The sequence below is a fragment of the Cupressus sempervirens genome, chromosome 10 (assembly GCF_028749045.1).
Source record: "Cupressus sempervirens isolate cs-2001-9-10 chromosome 10, ASM2874904v1, whole genome shotgun sequence".
Lineage (NCBI taxonomy): Eukaryota > Viridiplantae > Streptophyta > Pinopsida > Cupressales > Cupressaceae > Cupressus > Cupressus sempervirens.
The window spans coordinates 654,706,874-654,726,645 of record NC_143127.1 but is presented as its reverse complement, the minus strand read 5'-3'; the positions used below and the strand labels follow the sequence as shown (position 1 = coordinate 654,726,645).

At 34.2% G+C, this 19,772-nt stretch overlaps 1 pseudogene; it reads right to left on the bottom strand.

Moving 5' to 3' along the window:
• Window positions 1-549: 549 nt before the first annotated feature.
• LOC149535532 (subtilisin-like protease SBT1.7 pseudogene) lies at window positions 550-2,808 on the bottom strand (annotated as a pseudogene).
• Window positions 2,809-19,772: the final 16,964 nt, after the last annotated feature.

The window sequence follows — 19,772 nt, the reverse complement described above, 5'->3', positions numbered from 1 at the left end:
CATATTGTGGACCAACTATCTAATACATTAGTGATAGATCAACAAAAATATAGACTCACACAAAAACAATTAATACCAGATCACTACCTTCTCTTATCTATAATTTACTACTAGAAGAAGAGTCAATCCTTCAGACCAAGAACATTCTAGAAAGACTCTATAGTAGACTTTTCATTACCTATTATGTTAGTACACTTCCAACACATTCAAGGCTAACACCTAGATCATCTCGACAACTCTAAATCACTGAATTTTTTATCAAAAACAAGAAAACCAATATATCCAACGTTTTGTATTAAATGAGACCATGCAAAATTGAGATCACCCAATCATATATTTCAAATGTGAAAAAAAATGTAAAAGACAACAAAAAAAAACTGATAATAAAAACTATTTATTATTGAACTTGGTGAAAATTAACAATAATTATGGTAAGTGCGAGTTAAAATACTTATAACAATGAGAACTGAAAACTGCTAGAATTTAGATGCTCTTGTTGGGGTTGGAATTTTTTTTTTAAGCATCGGAGAAGCATTGCAACATTGCTTCTTATTCAAAGAGAGCTACGACAGGGCTTTTCACTACATGACCTATCTGATCAATCCAACTTATAAATCCGTAAACAAAATCTATACTTGACTCGACCTCCATCGTTAGAGTAAAATTCTGCTTTTGGAATTTCTCAGTAAATTTAAGGCTGGAAGGATTGACCTCTACCTTCAATCCGTTTGGCACGTCAACGACTGCCTTATAATACGATGTGCCCTCGCGCACATTCGTCAATGTTCTCTTAAATGTGGCAGAGTAAGATGATGTGGCATTCTTTTCGAATACTGCAGTGAAAGTAGGATAGTTTAGACCATCAGAACCCAAGTCAAGACTGCTCGGACATGAAACAGGCACACCGGCGATTAATTGAATTTGCTGGGTGGTGTAATTGAGAGTGCACAAATAGTTTATGTAGTCCTCGGCACCAATGTCATAGACAAGGCCAGGGTCAACGGCGTTATTAGGATCAACATGGCCTGCACCGAAATCCAGCGAAGTGGCCGCTTGCCCGTCATCGCCATCAGTAATAGTGTTGTTGGTGTTGTCTAGCGTGTAGGAAGTGGTCATCATTGCAGATCTGATTGCCGCTGGACTCCACTCACTATGAACCGCTTTCAGCAGAGCGCTTACACCGGCTACATGCGGACACGACATGGACGTCCCAAAAATCATAACATAATTGTCGCTCGGGGTTTCTGCTGCCCAGGCTGCTAAGATATTCACTCCTGGCGCTGTAATGTCCGGCTTGAGTATGTTGGGGCCTTGACTATTCGGGCCTCTAGATGAAAAATCAGCCATCACTGGCGCAGGCTTCATACCCAAGACTGTCACGCCAAAATCAACTTCCACCACAGGACTCGCCACTGAATAAGAATATTTTGCGAGGGCCGCCCCATCAGGAGCATTCAAATACAAAGTAGGGAACTCGTTAGATGGATATTGAGCTAAATAGTTTGCTTGATCCGTTACCATGACTAGCACAACGGCTCCAGCAGATTCTGCTGCATCAATAACATCAGAGCTGACGTTGGTGCATAACGACACCGTTCCATTCACTTTCTCAGGGACAAGACGTCTCCTGCACGCACTATCTTCCATGTCGTAAGCGAGCGGTGCACTCGATATCTTGAAGTTGCCATTTGTCGTATCGGAATAATAAGAGGAGGACCCGAATAAAACGGATCCATCGCCGAGTTTCAACGTAGCCTCATATCCTCGGTCGATGGTGCTCGCTCCCACTGTCAATATCCACGGTGCGCCGTTCAGTACACTTTGGCGCGAAGGGCCGCCGTTCCCCGCAGAGCACGCAACAACAACTCCTTTCTTGATGGCCGCGAAGGCTCCCAGTGCCATAACATCATTGTAATAAGGTGATGGGTTGAGGCCGAGAGAAAGAGAGAGAACATCAGGTCCGTCATTAATGGCACTCTCCATGCCAGTGAGCACATCAGAGCCCGCAATCCCAATCGACCAACCGATTTTGTACATAGCCACTCGCGCGGCCGGAGCCACACCACGCGCTATGCCAGGGGCGTAACCGTGGAAGCTAACATTTCTCACATAGTTTCCCCCCGCGGTTGACGACGTATGGCTACCGTGCCCGAGAAAGTCCCTTGGAGAGTCGTAGTCATTAGATGTGTCAATTGGCCCGTACATTGCCACTGCTCCTTTCTTAAAAGAGCGCGCGCTGATGAGCTTTCTGTTGCATGAGAGTGACAGATCGAAAGCAGTCCCGTCCTCGCAAGTCCCCTTCCATCTGGCAGGCACAGGTTCCATTCCGTGGTCGTTGAAGCTCTCGCTCTTCGGCCACACTCCGCTGTCCATCATCGCCACGATAACGTCTTGCCCAAATCGAGATGCCGGCAACAGACCAGCAATTGGATTGAGCTCGAGGAATTCGGTTGAATGAGTGGTATGGAATTCTCCCATTGGATCGGGAAACGACATCACATGGCCGGGCATCTCCTCCAGCGTGTCCAGCTCCGACTGGGTCAGCCTGGCGCTGAAGCCTTGCATGACTACATCATAAGTGTAGTGATAGCTGAAACTATCCTCTTTCAGGGAGACGGGCAAAGATTTGACAAAAAATAGCACAGATTTGTACCATTGCTCGTGGGTGGAGAATTCAGTGGGCATGGCAGATTTATCCATACCAATAATGTAATTTGAGGCATACTCTGCACAAGTAGCATACTGACAGAATAAACTGAAAATCAAGCAAGCTAGCACCAGACGAGGAAGACTGGTGCTTTCTTTCATCTTGACGTACTCCTAAAACTACAATCTCTATGTTATCAAAAGTATCTTTCCGAGGATCAATCTGATGTGAAAGTCAATGCAAGGTGCTCTCATTTACTGCAACTCGTCCGGGTATACATAGCCAGGGTCTCTTCGATTTTTTCTCCAAATCTTGTTTGGAAGCAGATGTATGGATCCCTTTGTTTTAATGTCAACTGGCAAGTACTCGGGTAACTCGCCGACAGTTTATTCTTCTCCTAATTGTCACCTCCTCGATACTGTCATTTATCCTCTGGCGAGATGTATCGTCCAACATCAACACCTTCTTGTAATGTCATATCTCTAGTCTGAATTATAGTAGCCCAAGGCCAAATACACTAGAGCTTAAAGGGTATTCTAAGGGATTATAGATTCGCCTATAGATAAGATCAATAAATAGAATTTTTCCTCTCGTTGTATACAATTTATTTTAAGATATGGTGACTATATGCAAAATTAATATTAGTCTACTTCGTGTCTAAGATCTAGTTTGTCAAAAACTTTGTTACAATGTTCTCTTTTCTAACTGTCTGTTTGGTTCAGGGATATAAATATGGGATTAGGAATATTTATTCCCGAATAGAAAATGGGGGTACGTATTTCTATTCTTGTTTGGTTCAGCCAAAATTTGATGGGAATACACAGACCCAAAAATTTATGTTTTTTAAAATAGATAGAATTTGGAATAGGAATACATATTCGAATTCCACCTATTTAGGTGGCATAGCAAATGCTCATTTTTAGGCCAAAATTGGAACATGTATTCCTATTTTATTCTTAGTCCAATTCTGATTTGGTGCATTCAAATAGAGAATTCAAAATTTTAAGAATTTACATATGCCTATTCTACTTGTATTCCACTGCCAAACGAACCCTTAGGGTGTGGAAATTGTTTTCTTTACAAAGTAAGGGATACACTCAAAATCAAACAAAAAAAAATCCTATATATGTAGACCGTTTTCAAAGCCATATGTACATCTTAATCAAATATCAAAATAAAATGAGTCAACAATCAATAGTGTCATTCATAAATTCAGTCATATTATTCTATTTGCCAATTTATCTTTTGCAATAGTGTTCCTATATTTCTCAATAATATTTTAACTGTAATGTTTGAATGGTTATATTAAAAAATCAATGCTTGTACAATAATTTCTATTTTCTTATTGGTTAAGAATAAAATTTTCAAAGTTTAATAATTTTTTAATTCTAAAAAATAGTACAAATAATTTCTAATGATAAATATAAATTATATATAGTTATCATTAATAATCTTAATTACCCTTGTTTGTTGGCATGTCTTTCAGATTAGGCTAGGATTCAAACGAATGTTTGGTCCATTCCACTTCGTATCATTAGCACTTAATGGGAACCAATACATATAAGTTTTTTGATACAACATATAATCACATGATTAAAGCATTTAAATTAAAAATTTCTAAAAATTATTTTCAATCATATGAGATTATATCTATTTAATGTAAAATAAGCTTATCCACAACACAAAATGGGACACTAGTAATGAATCCAATTCCATCAATATGATAGTGAGCCATAGTCCAAGTTTGGATATACAATAGTCTAGGCATCATCACAAAGCATCATGCCACATCATTAGCATTATTATAGAAATATAATAAAACTTAATAACAACATCATATAACTCCTAATATCTATGCTATTAGTGAATAAAAATAATTTGTATCCACTCAAGCATCTCATCATGAAAATAAACAAATAATAATAATCAAAGTGTCTCGCAGGTCAAAATAACCATGGAACAAAATGCAAACATAGTAGAAACTACACGATATATGATATAGGTCAGTATTGAGCCACCTAACTAATATGGAATATAGCTATCCATTCTTTTCATTTGGTGTTTCTATTCACTTGTGTGTGTGTGTGTGTGTGTGTGCGCGCGCGCGCGCGCTTGCGCATACATATATGTATACATGCATACATGTGTACACACAAACACATTTATACATATATGTACACGTATGTATATAATATGTTTGTATATGTATATATGTATACATATGTATATATTTATGTATATATTTGTATGCATATATGTGTATATATTTATATGTATATATGTATACATATATATTTATGTTTTGTTGACAATTGATTTCTAGTGTCATTAATTTGGCACTTCAAATGTGATGCAGAGGTAAAACACAACAGAAGCAAACACAATAGCAATAGGAACTAGCACCACCAAGAGACAAATTATAAAATTCTTCTATTTAATTTATCAAATGAACCGTACATACATTAGCTCTTCCTGCAAATTCCTTCTCTTCATAACTTTGTTTCCAGAAACTTTGCTCTCAAGCCTGACCTAAACCTAAACCTAAGACTCTACTTATACTTGCTAAGATGGTCTATGGAAAATTCTAGATTATTACAAAATAGAAAATTCTAGATTAGTATAGAATGGGGAAGAATGACCCCACAATGATCTGTACAAATCTCAAGAAAATTATCTTATCCTAATTATGAAATCAAGATAAATTTCTCAAGTCGACTCATGCATAAAACTTGACCTAAATACATAAAACTTGACCTACTTGACCTAAATACATAAAACTTGACCTAAATACTTTATATAAAACTTTGACCTAAATACTTTATGTGGGTGCTCCTGCACCATACTCCCCAGGAAATTTTATCTCAAGCCCACTTGAGATGAGCTCTTGTAGAGTGGTACCTTGCTTCTTGATATCTTGTTCAGTCATCCACACAGCATCTACATCCGAATAACCTTTGAGTTTTACCAAATACTGATTGGACTCCTGTCCTTTTCGTTGCTTAATGACTTTGGTGTCAAGTATCCTGTCTAGTTGTGGTGTCTGCTTAAATGGTAGATGTTGAATGTCTTCTGTATCAGCAATCTGTCATGTATCAATTTCTTCAATGGTTGCTTTGAATGGTGTGAGGTCTGCTATGTTGAAGATGGGAGAAATGCCAATCTCAAGTGGCAATTGAATCTCATAAGCATTTGGTCCAAACTTCTTTAATATTTTACAAGGACCTAGTTTTCTCAACATAAGTTTGGTAGATATACCTTTTGGTAGCCTCTCCTTCTTGAGATTTTCCGATACTAAATCTCCCACTTCAAATTCTAAATGTCTCCATTTTTTTATCTACATGCTTCTTATACTTGTTAGAGCTATTTTGGAGTTTTTCTTTGACTTCATCATGGATTTCTTTTATGGCAATAGAAAATTCTTCTCCTTGGGCACTAACTTGTTGTTGTGAACTCATATCCCTTAACTCAAAAATCCCTCTAGGATGAATTCCATATACCACTTGGAATGGTGATTTTCCTGTACTTCTATGATGGAGTCATTATATGAAAATTCAGCTTGGGGTAGGATTACATCCCATTTTGCTGCATGTTGTCTTGTGAGGGTTCTTAACAAATTGCCCAATGTTCTATTAACTACCTCTATTTGGCCATCAATTTGAGGGTGGTAAGCTGATGAAAATGATTAATTGGTTCCAAGTTTCCTCCATAAAGTTCTCCAAAAGTGTCCTACGAACTTCACATCCCTGTCTGAAACTATATTGAGGGGTAGTCCATGAATCCTTATGACTTCCTTGAAAAAGAGATTTTCTATATGAGAAGCACCATTGGTTGACTTACAAGGTAAGAAGTGAGCCATTTTGCTGAACCTATCTACTACAACAAATACACTATCATACCCCTTTTGTGTCCATGGCAGCCCCATTACAAAATCCATTGTTATGCTTTCCCAAGGTCTAGATGGTACTGGTAAAGGTTGATAAAGCCCAACATTTGTAGTCCTTCCTTTGGCCCTTTGACAAATCATACATGTTGCGACAAAGTTTCTCACATCAGTTTGAAGTTTAGGCCAATAGTAGTACCTTCTAACCAATTCTAAGGTTTTATTCAAACCATAATGTCCACCCATTGTTCCACTGTGCTTCTCTTTGATAATGTTTGTCCTCATAGAGCACTTGGATACACATAGTTGTCCTCCTTTGAAAAGAAGTCTGTCTTGTATCAAGAAATCAAGAAAATCAGCATGGTATCTCTCACCAAACTCCATACATACCTTGTAGATGTCACCAAAATTTGGATTTGCTACATACATGTCCTTGAGTGCTTCAATGCCCACACTTTCTAGCTGTATTTGGGAGACAGTCAGATTCCTTCTACTAAGAGCATCATCAACCTTATTTGATATGCCCTTCTTATGCTTGATGGTGAAGGTATAGGCCTGTAAATATTCCATCCATTTCATGTGTCTATGACTTAATTTGTCTTGGCTATTTAGAAAACTAAGTGCTTGGTTATCAATATACACAGCAAACTCCTTTGGAAATAAGTAATGTCTCCAACTTTTGAGAGCTTGAACCAATGCATACATTTCTAAGTCATATGAAGAGTATTTTTGCTTGGCTTCATTGAGTATTTCACTTGAAAAAGCCACTGGTTTTCCTTCTTGACTAAGAACTGCCTCTATAGCAACCTTGCTCGCATCACATTCTACTTGGAAAACTTTGTTAAAATCAGGTAAAGAAAGAATTGGCTACTCACTAACCTTTTTCTTAAGCAACTCAAAAGCTTCATTTGCTAATTGACTCCATGCAAACTTACACTTCCTTCCTCCTTTAATAGTTTCTAACATAGGAGCACATATATGACTAAAATTTCTTATGAATTTCTTATAAAATGTAGCAAGACCATGAAAGCTTCTAACATCTCCAACTATTTTTGGGGGTGGCTAGGATAGTATAGCACTTACCTTTTCTTTATCCATCTTCAAGCAACCTTGAGAGATCACAAAACCTAGATATGTCAGCTCCTCTTTCATAAACAAACATTTTTCTAAATTTATTACCAATTTCTCTTCATTAAGTCTTCTCAAAACCATGTCAATGTGCTCTAGGTGTTCTTCCTTTGTCTTGCTGAAAATTAATATGTCATCTAAATATACTATGACAAACTTCCCATTGAAGTCCTTGCGTATTTCATTCATAAGTCTCATAAAGGTACTAGGAGCATTAGAGAGTCCAAATGGCATTACCTTCCATTCGTATAATCCATCATTGGTTTTGAATGTTGTCTTCCACTCATCTCTAGCTCTTATTCTTATTTGATGGTACCCACTTTTTAAGTTAATCTTGGAGAAATACTTTGTACCTCCCAAACAATCAAGAAAATCTTCAATTCTTGGCATTGGAAACTTATATCTGATTGTAATCTTATTAATGTCTCTAGAATCAATGCATAACCTCTAGGTTCCTTCCTTCTTAGGTGCCAAAATAGAAGGTACAACACATGGGCTTAAGCTTTTCGTAATCAAGCCAGAATCGAGTAACTCCTTTACTTGTCTGGCAATCTCTTCATTTTGTTGTGGTGTCATCTTGTATGCAGCCTTATTGGGTAAAGTAGCTCCAGGAATTAAATCAATACAATTATCTTGTATAGGTGGTAAAGATTTTGGCATACCTTCTAAAATCAAACCTTCATATTTATCCAAAAGTTCTTTCACTTCATTAGGAATTGCCTTCTTTGTTTCAACCTCCTTTCTATCTTTTCCAATGAGTTCTTGTGGTTATGGGTCAGGCATCAAAAGAAAACAAGACTTAGGTTCATCCTTCATGTCTCATAAGAATTCCTTTTTATTAACCATCATAATGTTGGCTTCCCTCTCCTTATTTTCTTCCACTTCCTCATGATCAGCAAATGGAATAAATCTAATCACCTTTCCATCCTTCTTGATGGTGTATATATTGAGTTTTCCATCATGTTGTGCCTATAAATCATACTGCCAGGGCCTACCAAATAATAGGTGGCATGCATCCATATCAACTATATCACACAAAATTCTGTCCTTATACTTTCCAATCTGAAAATCAACCCATGCTTGCTCATTTACGAGAGTTTGTTGACCCTTTTTTAGCCATGAAACCTTATAAGGAAAAGGATGAGGTATTCTCCTAAGTTTTAACTTCTCAACCATCTCAAGAGAAACTAAATTCTCAGTAGATCCTGAATCAATAATGACTTTACATACGTTACCTCCAGATTTGCAAGCAGTCCTAAAGATAGTTTTCCTTTGTGGTGGTTCCATGGTAGTAGGCACTTTCAAAAGTGTTCTTCTCATCATTAAACTTTCTCCTCTTTTAGGTACACTATCTAAGTCAGCCATCTCCTTCTCTTGGTACTCATCATCTTGTACCAAATGGGTTCTTCTTTCACCTTGTGAACTTGAACTTGCTCTATCTGGACACCTAGATGCATAATGTCCCTCCTTATTACAATTGAACTTTCCCTTCTACCACCAAATCCACCTCTTGAATTTCCTCTTCTACCTCTGAACTTACCTCTAAAATTTCCTTCACTTTGACTGGTTTCTTGCTTTATCTCCTTATGATCTTCATGGTTTTTTCTTCTTCCTTGGAAATTTCCTCTTCCCCTTTGATTTCTTCCTCTTCCTCTGCTATTTTTTTCTTGTCTTCTTTTCAATTTGGCTTCCACCTTCAATGCTAGTTGATAACATTTTTGTATTGTATCTGGACATAATAAATTAAGTTCTTCTTGAATGTTCAACCTCAATCCATTGAGATATCTAGCAACTTTTATACTTTCACATTCACTTTGCTTTGACCTCAGGCTTAATTTTTGAAATTCTTCAGTATAGGCAGTGACATTTAGCTCCTTTTGTCTTAAACTTTGCCTCCTTCGATGAAGTTGGATTTCATAATCCTTAGGTAAGTATGTTTCTCTCACCTTGGCACACATCTTTTCCCATGAAGTTATCATGTTCTTACCTTCTTTGACCCTTTCTCCTTGAATGAAATTCCACCAAGTGAGGGCTGGTCCCTTCAACTTTGACTTGGCAATTTTTACCTTATCCCTCTCTGCTATATTTTCACATTCAAAATGGTTGTTCAAGACTTCTATCCAATCCACAACAACATCAGCATCCATCTTTCTTGAGAAGATGGGTAGGTCACCTTTGGCATCCTTCTTACCAACTCTCTCAAGGGCTTCTATAAAGTATCTCTAATCTGCAGGTAAGTTAACCACCTCCTGCTCTGGAGTATCCTCTTCTTCCCCTTCTTCCTCTTTCTTTGAGGAGACCTTTGCTTTCTTTTCCATCCGGCCTTTCATCTTCTCAAATTCATCTAATAACTACTTATTGATTTTCTCTTGTTCTTGCATCTTCTTTGCCAGTTTAGTATTAGTGACCATGTTTGATGTTTCAGCTTCCAACCCAAGCTCTGATATCATAAATGATGTAGAGGTAAAACACAATGGAAGCAAACACAATAGCAATAGGAACTAGCACCAGCAAGAGACAGATTATAAAATTCTTCTATTTAATTTATCAAATGAACTGTACATACATTAGCTCTTCCTGCAGATTTCTTCTCTTCATAACTTTGTTTCTAGAAACTTTTCTCTCAAGCCTGACCTAAACCTAAACTTAAGACTCTACTTATACTTGCTAAGACAATCTACGGAAAATTCTAAATTATTACAAAATTGAAAATTCTAGATTAGTATAGAATGGGGAAGAATTAGCCCACAATGATCTATACAAATCCCAAGAAAATTATCTTATCTTAATTACGAAATCAAGATAAATTTCTCAAGTCGGCTCATGCATAAAACTTGACTTAAATATATAAAGCTTGACCTAAATACATAAAACTTGACCTAAATACTTTATATAAAACTTTGATCTAAATACTTTATGTGGGTGCTCCTGCACCAAAATGGGTAATACAATTCTATGTTAAACAATTCAAATTGATTCTTGATTAAGGAATTTGTACTTGTAAAGAACTAGTGATGACTCTATTAGGAGGTTTTTAAAAAAATGTTATGATGTAAAATAGTTACATAGTTTGTAACTAAATGTGTCTCAGTTAAAGATTCTTGTAATAGATCCCTATATAAGTAACAACTTTCCTAACAATTTAGCTCATAACATATTAATCAAGGTATATATTACAAGAGATACTAATAAAATAGTAATGTACTATGTCTATTTCTAGCTTCTAGTTTCTATTGTCTAACAATATTTAATATACTTTAACACGCTTCCTCTTCATATTTCTTTAAATACTTGTTATTTGTAGATGATTTAGCATTTTTCTTTGTAGTTAAAAATCTTTATAATGTAATAGATAATTTTTTTTTAAAATTCAATTTTAAAGACCATAAATATGGTTCATTCTAAAAACTAACATTTGTCAAAGGCCCCTTGGTCTACTGGTGAAGTTGAAAGGCTCACAAAGAGCCAAGAGGAATCAAGGATTGCTAAGTGCAAGACACGAATTTAGTCAATAGATTAGACAAAAAGTGTTGAACTTACATTAAGAAAAAAAAAAAACTAACATCTAATATATGTATTCAAAACATATGACAATGGAAAAGACAACTTCTTCAAGTTAAATAAAAATCTCTTTCCTATGAGAAAATTGAAATTTAAAAATAAATGTAATCAGAACGTAAAATAGCTAAAAACAAAGATTGATGATGACATAAAATAAATTATCATTATCAAATTTGCATATAGATATTCAACTGTGAGAATGCGGAATACTCCAATCACCAAGGACAGATGTGTGAATCGTTTATTGCCGCTCCTAATTACAGGGGTATGGGTTTTCAAATACTTTATCTTTTACGTATTAGGTGACGTATGGCGTAAATTTTGTTGAAAATAACAAGATTAAACAAGGCGCGCTTTACCTACTGTGCGCCAGTTATTATAGAGTGGCTATAACGGAGCATCAAAACAAAATTTAGTAGAAGAAACAAAGAGAATTACGCCGGCCAGATAAATTGAAACAAGTAATAGCTTGTTGAACTAAACCGTAACACTACATTAAGTCTCCGTTCGAATGATTGTGAAGTATAAACCGTATGAGGATCTATGGATTTTTATCATAGACATTAAGATGGGATGGGTATAAGCTGGATCCTTTTTCATCGGCTATCAGTTCTGTTGATTTTTAGTTTCATCTGTCAGTGTGTCTTATCGGCAGAGAGTGCCTGGAATAATGTTTTGCATGTATGGAGAAAAATGTCTTTGTCGCTGAGGCTTCCCCTGAAATTGAACGATTGAATAAGTCGGCCATGACGACATCTTCTGTCAGAAGCGGCACGGTTAGCAAGCTACAGTCACTGCGCGAGCATTTGAATGATAACAGAGATGACCATTACAATGATCGCAGAGATGAAATCCGGATGCAAATCTCCAAAGGCGAGCTGATGCTGAATCGGGAACTTCTGGTAGACACGCCAGAGGATTTAACTGTACTAAATCCAAAAGAGTGAAAGAATATAGTAGTTGTAGTTGTTTGGAATTCCGATTAATGAAAGCCTACCACTTTAAGATTTCTATATGTAAGGTTTTCTGGACGCATTTTATATTATCATTGTTGAATTTTTTTGGCTTTTTCATTCTTTTCCTTGTCACCTACATGTTAGTTTTGTTAACAAAAAACTAATTCGGTGGTTAAGATTGTGCTTGGTGCATACGGCAAGTTAAAATCAGAAGTCCCTTCTTTCGAAGATTAGATCCTTCATATATTCGAAGTCATTTCAGTGTTACCTGGCATATAATTTCAGCATTCATTCTTCTAATAATGATTTAGCAAAAATTGGCAACTCTGACGCCTTTGTAATATCAATTGATCTTTGCATCAGTGATACTCCAGATTTTTTATCCCCTCGTTCAACTTTGGAATGAAATTATTCATTGTATCTATGTCATGGCTCTTCGCAAAGGAAAAATGATTCTATACCGATGACGTTATAGTGTTTTTTTGGGTTATCACAATCGAATGCCATTGAATCTTCTTAAGCGTGCTTTACAGTTTTTGAGTATTTTTTTAATATCCGAACTTATCTATATGATATACGTAAGGTGGAAAATATTATACGTTTGAAAACTAAATAATGACTACCAACCACGAATAATTATGAAGTTAATATTGTGGGGTCATTTCTTATGGCAGTTTATTATTAAAATTATTATTTGCATTCCAAACATGAGTTAACTCATGTGTTTCTTGTTGATTATGGTTAAAGGTTGTGTGTCTTCATTTGGTCATTATGAGGCTACATGTAGCAAAGCTATAGCAGATTTGAAAGGGTTTGAAAATTATAGTGAAGAATAATTTTTATATCTATAGAAAAGATGAACAGTTCTGTTCTCTTTGGCAAAGTATTGGTGCCACCATGAATAAGGGTTTGCTCTATGTTTGAAGTTTTGTTTGGCAATTAGTTATGGGTATTTAGTATATGATGAAGATCAATCTGACACATAGGTTAATATTTTGCTTGTGGAGAATGACTAGCATTTTGGAAAGAAATCTTTGTTAGAGCTTCATTTGATTAAGGACTCGACACATGGGTTTGAAAGTAGCAAACAACAAAGAGGTAAATGATACCTCAAACTCCTCAAAACACAGGTATGTGAGAATGAAATCTAGTAAGTGTCCTTGTTTGAACTGGATTTTTCATGATGCATCTACAACACTTCCATTTGATTTTGTTTTTAAAAATATATATTAAAAGAAGTGTTATAAGAGGTACATGCATGAAATTTTGAAAGAAGTTTTTGATTCCCTTGTTTTTTCTACAACATGATTTCTTTGTTACTTTCATGGTGTAACTTCTTTGTTTCTTCCAAGGCATGAAAAACAAAAATCAATCTTGTCTATCTATCTTTAATGAAGAATATATATGTTAGTTTAAGAACTAAAGAAAAGCTTGACATTTGTGGTAAACAATGTTTGAAGGAATTGGTTGACAATTTTTAGATAGTTATTGGCCACATGATGGTTTATGGAAAATAGATGTAGTTAATGAGTTCTACATGGTTCTGGTATTTAGTTTGATAAAATGTTTTTTTGACAGTTGATTTCTAGTGTCATTAATCTGGCACTTTGGATGGATAATACAATTATATTTTAAACAATTCAAATTGATTCTTGATTAAGGAATTTGTATTTGTGAAGAACTAGTGATGACTCTATTAGAAGGTTTTTAAAAATATGTTATGATGTAAAATAGTTACACAGTTTGTAAGTAAATGTGTCTTAGTTAAAGATTCTTGTAATAGATCCCTATATAAGGGAGTGTGAATTTTTAAAATATGTGAAGTGAAAATTATTGAAAATATTCATACCTTCTTGTATAAGGAATATTTTGAGTTCGTGTTGAAAGAAAATATCCTATGATTATTTGTGCGTATAGATGTATGAAGTACTTGCATACATTTATGTAAACATATAATCTGTGAAATAAAATATTGGAAAAGAGGAAAGGAGTTGAAGCTCATTGCAGTTGTAACTGCAGAATGGTGTAATGGGTTGTAACCCTAAGCAGTCATAGCTACTGATATAAAGTGAAGACTTGTAGCTCAATAAAGATGACAAGTTCAACAAAGTGGTTTTTCTCCCTATGAGAAAATTTAAAGTTTTGAGGGTTTCCCACTTAGCACAAAAATCTTGTCTCTCATTTTTGTGTTGGTTGTATCATTTTCTCTAATATCTTGAACTTCATTTGTATCTAGTTTACATTAATTTGTGATTAAATTTTTTATATGCATTTTAGTTTGTGTAAATAGTTTAAAATGGTGAAGATCCTTTTTTTTTAATTTACTCCCCCCCAGAACAATCATTATTTCCAAAAAGTGGTATGATAGCATAGGGTCCCTTCCTAGGGCTGCCTATAGGGATTATCCAAAGACCTTTGGAAGTTTTATTCATAGTTTTGAGTTATTTGTGTAAGTTCAAACTCCATTTTTTCTTATCAAGTCTATAATTCTTGGGTTGATCTTAATAGAAAATACTATGGGGAAAAGGAGTAGAAATAACAAGATGAAAGATATGTCTAAAAGGGAATGAGATTTAAATGATGTTTTAACTGACACTCAAAAATTGAAAGATAACATTTCAAATGTGGTTTGTGTTTCTACTGATCAAGAAACAAAAGAGGAGGATGGTGAGGTTAGTCTTGAATATGAGTTGCTTGCAGCTCTACATGAGATGAAGAATCTTAATAAAAGAAAACTATGATCTCAAGGTACCTATGCATGAAATTGGTTAAGATAATAAGGTTATAACTAAAAATCTTGACGAGGCTAAAAAGTCTATTGATGAAAATTCAATGATTGAAGTGGAATTGAAAATGAAACTAGAAAATAAAAATGAATTATATAACCAACTTGAAAGTCAGGTTACCTAGTTGAGAAAAAAGTTTGGACAAATATTTGTTGTTGAAAGAGAAAACTATTAGGGACAACATGATCAAATGTCCAATAGTCCAAAGTGAGAAAAATAAAAAAATAATATAGGTGTCAAGGTTTGATCTAGATGTTAAAAATAATGAGTGTCTAAAAGTTGAACCGAAAGTTGTGAATCTGAGAAAAAAACTTGAAATTGTCAAAAATTAATAAAAAATTGCTTAGAAGTTTGACAACAGTATTAACATGTTATATGAGATGTTCGGTAGACAAAGACATTCATAGGATCTTTTAGCTATGTGATATGATGAAAGGGAAAATTCTTCATGTGGGTTAGAACACAACACAATTTTTACTACCAAAAATTGGAAGAAATTTATATTCAAGAAAAATCCTTGAAAAAAGGAAGATTTGAGTTAAGATAATGCTGCACCTAAAGAGAAAGGTGGGAATAATGGTAAGAAAATAAGTACTTTGAGATCTTTACCTCTTTTGTACAATCAAACAATTAGGTTTAGTTATTCTTTCCAACACTATTGTTATGGGTGTAATACATATGGTCATAAAGTTGTAACATGTATGAATTGAAGGAATTATTTCATGAGTCAAAAGTGTTACAACTGTCATAGATTTGGTCATAAAGCCACAAGCTATAGATGGTCTACGAATTCTATGATTATTTCTATGAAAAATAAGAATATAAATGGTCATAAATGTAACCAAAAATAAAAAAACCTTTGTCAATTTGTTCTCTTTATGGAAAATTAGAAGAAAGGTTCTATTTGGGTTTGGAGAAGAAAGTGTAATAAAGCTAAACATAAAATTCCATGTGCACTCCTTGAACATGTTTTTCCATCTAGATCTTGGTAAACAATAAAAATTCATGGGGATTTTAATATGGTTTTTATATCTTTTAACCCTATGACAAGAATATTAAATTAAAGCTAAGTTTTCTAACTTCTTTAGATTAAAATCTTGAAGCTTATTTTGGAACTAATTCAAAGAATATTCTTGATATTGATATGTTTTCAAAGATCATAGAGAAGAGAAGTGAATTCATAACATTTGGCTTATTCTCAATTTTTTCAAAAAAGATATGATTTGAATCTATACATACTTGTCATGAAGATTATGATTCCTTGATGCTTTTCAATTATAGTTTTTATATAATATGACTCGATATAACATGAAAGCTATCTCATATAAACATGCTACATGTTATAGCATCATCATTTGGCGTTTCAATGGTAATCATACAAGATTTGACAGTCTTCTTATGACTATATGTTTGGGTTGACAAAACCAATAATGTCTATACAACATCTTTCAGTATAAACAATGGAAAAATAAAACTCAAAAGATAGTGTTGAATTTGACACAAGTAATATAGATCACATTTAATGATGATAAGTTGAATATTTAAGATCAGCTAGACATGAAGTCTAAGATTTTAAATAAAATTTTGACAACATAATCTGGAACCACACATGTGTAATGTTAGGATTAAACCACAAACAAATATAACAATTACATGTAAATATAAGCAATATCAAAAATAATAGATCACACAGAAAAGAACACAAGACACCAAGATTTAATGTGGTACACCCAAACCCTAGGCTACATCCACCAAATAGCAAGTCCAATATTATTATGATCCAGTGACTACAACCTGAATACAATCTGTAACCCCTTACAACTCAATACCATTGCAAGAACCAATTTTCACATCACACCTTATGAAACAATCCCTAACCCTAAGCCCTTTTATACAACTATTTTTGCCACTTTAGGGTTAAAACATGTTGGCCATAAATTGGCAAATATAAGCAATAGCCAATTGGTGAATAGTAGCCGAACATTTTGTGCCATTGGCGAATAGTAGCCCAAATTTTTTTTTCAAGCTGATGCCTTGAACCCCAAAGAATTTATGAAGCAGGTATAGTACATCCTTGATTAGTCACCACAAACTAACATGTAAAAGAAAATCAATAAAGATAATCATAACTATAAAATGAGTATTGAAATTTCAAGCATGTGTGATGATCTAGATGTGCCCAAGGATTATAATGTGATTTGAGTATGATCAGAAGAAAATTCAAAATTTCTCTAGTTTTGATTATGACAAACTTCAATATTTAGCTTCAATCAATATGGGGGAGTCTATGATATTTGATCAATTATTATGATGATCTTCATGTGAATTTTCAATGACTTCTATGAATTTTTTTTTGTATATGGACACTAGGTATATGAACAATTATTATTTATTTGGATGATTCATGGTATTGGTGACAACATTTTTTATCTACATGATATTTGATGAATGAATGATGATCATCTTGATGGATCAATATTATCATATAATGGATTAGTATGATTTTTTCTTGTGATAGCATGGTGGCTCTTGTGATTTTATGACATTTCATATTGTCTTGATTTGTGATTCATGATATCAAATTTTTTTTTTCAATGATTATGGACACTTGGTTTCTTGATTAGTCTCTACCATTTAGTGGTATGATATGATTTATTTTTAAGTGTTTATCTATGTAATGTGACATTATGTGGTTCTATTTAGATTCTAATTCAATCCTACATGTGTTTTGATACCATAATTTTGATATTTCATTCATAGTAGTGACAGTGATGGATTAATTTTGTAGCGAGAATTCATAGTACTAGTGGTGATAGGTATGCCTTTATAATATCAGTAATATGGCTTCATTGTATTGATTTTGCACTTGACATTCATTTGAATCAATGGTGATTAGTAGTTTCATTTGGCATTTTTTTTATGATTCTTGTTAACTTCAGTAATCAAGTTTTCGTTGAAGGTGACTTTTATGATTAGCATTTTTCTTTAGTTGTTTATGATCAATTTAATAAATTGACACTAATTGAATTTTGTATTAATTTTTGTTTTTGTATTTAGTGAAGTGATACTATTAAGTATTTTTTTCATAAATGACCATGATGACTTGTGAATAGTTACTTCATGTGCCTTTCCTAGTAATGATTTTGGGATAAAAATATTGGAAATATAAAGGAGTAACTAAGAGGGGAGGGGTGAATCAATTCCCACAAAACCAAATTGAAGTCCCTTAAGATGTCAACACAAATTTAAACAAATCCTTGTTGAAACTCACTTAAAATTGAATATGAAGGTCTTAAGATATTAAATGTGATTAACCTCAATTAACTAAGTTGTAGAAACATAAAGGAAATAACATGAACACATGAGACACAAAGATTTAACATGGAAACCCAATTTGGGAAAACTACCAATTGCAACTAGTTATTGTTTTCCACTCTTCTGAATTGAGCCCTTGTCAGGAGCCAGCCCTGTTAAAGGTTATAAAATATATTGCTAGGTGTGACCCTATCAGAGGATTTAATTCACTGTGTTAGGAGTGATTTCATTAGAAGTCTTTAGACACTTCAATCTATAAATTTGACCTTGTTAGAAGATTTTCCAAATAATTGTTAAGCTAACTCTATTAGAAGATTTGATACACAACTACAATTATTAGAGAGTAAAAATGGCTTAACCTGATTGCTAATGCAACTAAATTTAAAAATTTAGATGTTTTTTCTAGCTTGATTACTTGATCCTTCTTGATCTAAATGTTCTTTGGAGCTGGATCAACTTGGATACTGTGTCCTCTTGCATATATCCTTCCAATTCAGTTGCTTAATTCATCTTCTTCATTCTATAGCTTCTCTTTTTCAAACCTCAACTTGACCTTTCATTTATATGATTAACCTCATCAAGTCATCTTGATATTAACCTATAAATCTATCAAAATCAATACCTTGATACTTAGCTAATACAAAGCTGAGCGCTCGGTCAACATAGGGAAACCCTTTGTTAACTGACCCAACTCAGTCAATACTAACTTTGTGTTAAATTTGCTTTGGTAACTGAGTGAACTCAGTCAACACAAGATCCATGCTAAATTTCCTTTAGTAACCAAGTAAACTTGGTCAAATAGGATCTTCTATTGATGCCTGAGCGAGCTCAGTCAACACTACCTCTGAACTTGGTTATAACTAAAATGCTCAACATACATAGAAGAATTCCTTTGATGCATGAGTGAGCTTGCTCAACATTGACTACTTAGCAAAGACTTTAAATTTCGTGTGACATCAAAGACAATGTACAATTGAATTATTGTTTTCAATAGTCTCCCTCTTTGGCATTGATGATAACACAACATGTCATAATACAAGGAAATTTTAGAGAAAAATAGAAGTAAGGATAATATCTTTAGTTTCATTCTGATTCTCATCCATGAGAACTCCTTCTGACATCAATATCTCCCTCTAGAATGATTTTCTTTGATTCTTCTGATATGACAACAAGCTCTTCCAAAATTTCTCCTCAAAATTTCTCTAATACGACATCAAACTCTCCCTCTTTGGAATCTCATGTCAAAGACAACTTGCAATGAATATGCCATATACTTGATGTACTAATTTATATGCAATCTGCTCTTACAATACTGCATAAACATGAATAATCTTCAAATGCCTAGTTGATGCATTACTAATCTTTGTTTAGTGAGCTTCAGATAGGGGAATGACCCCTAGCTTACTCTTAGATACAAAAATACATCCTTAGATAATGACTTGGTGAATATGTCTGTAATTTTTTCTTTTGTATTCACATATTCCAATCTCACCTCTTTT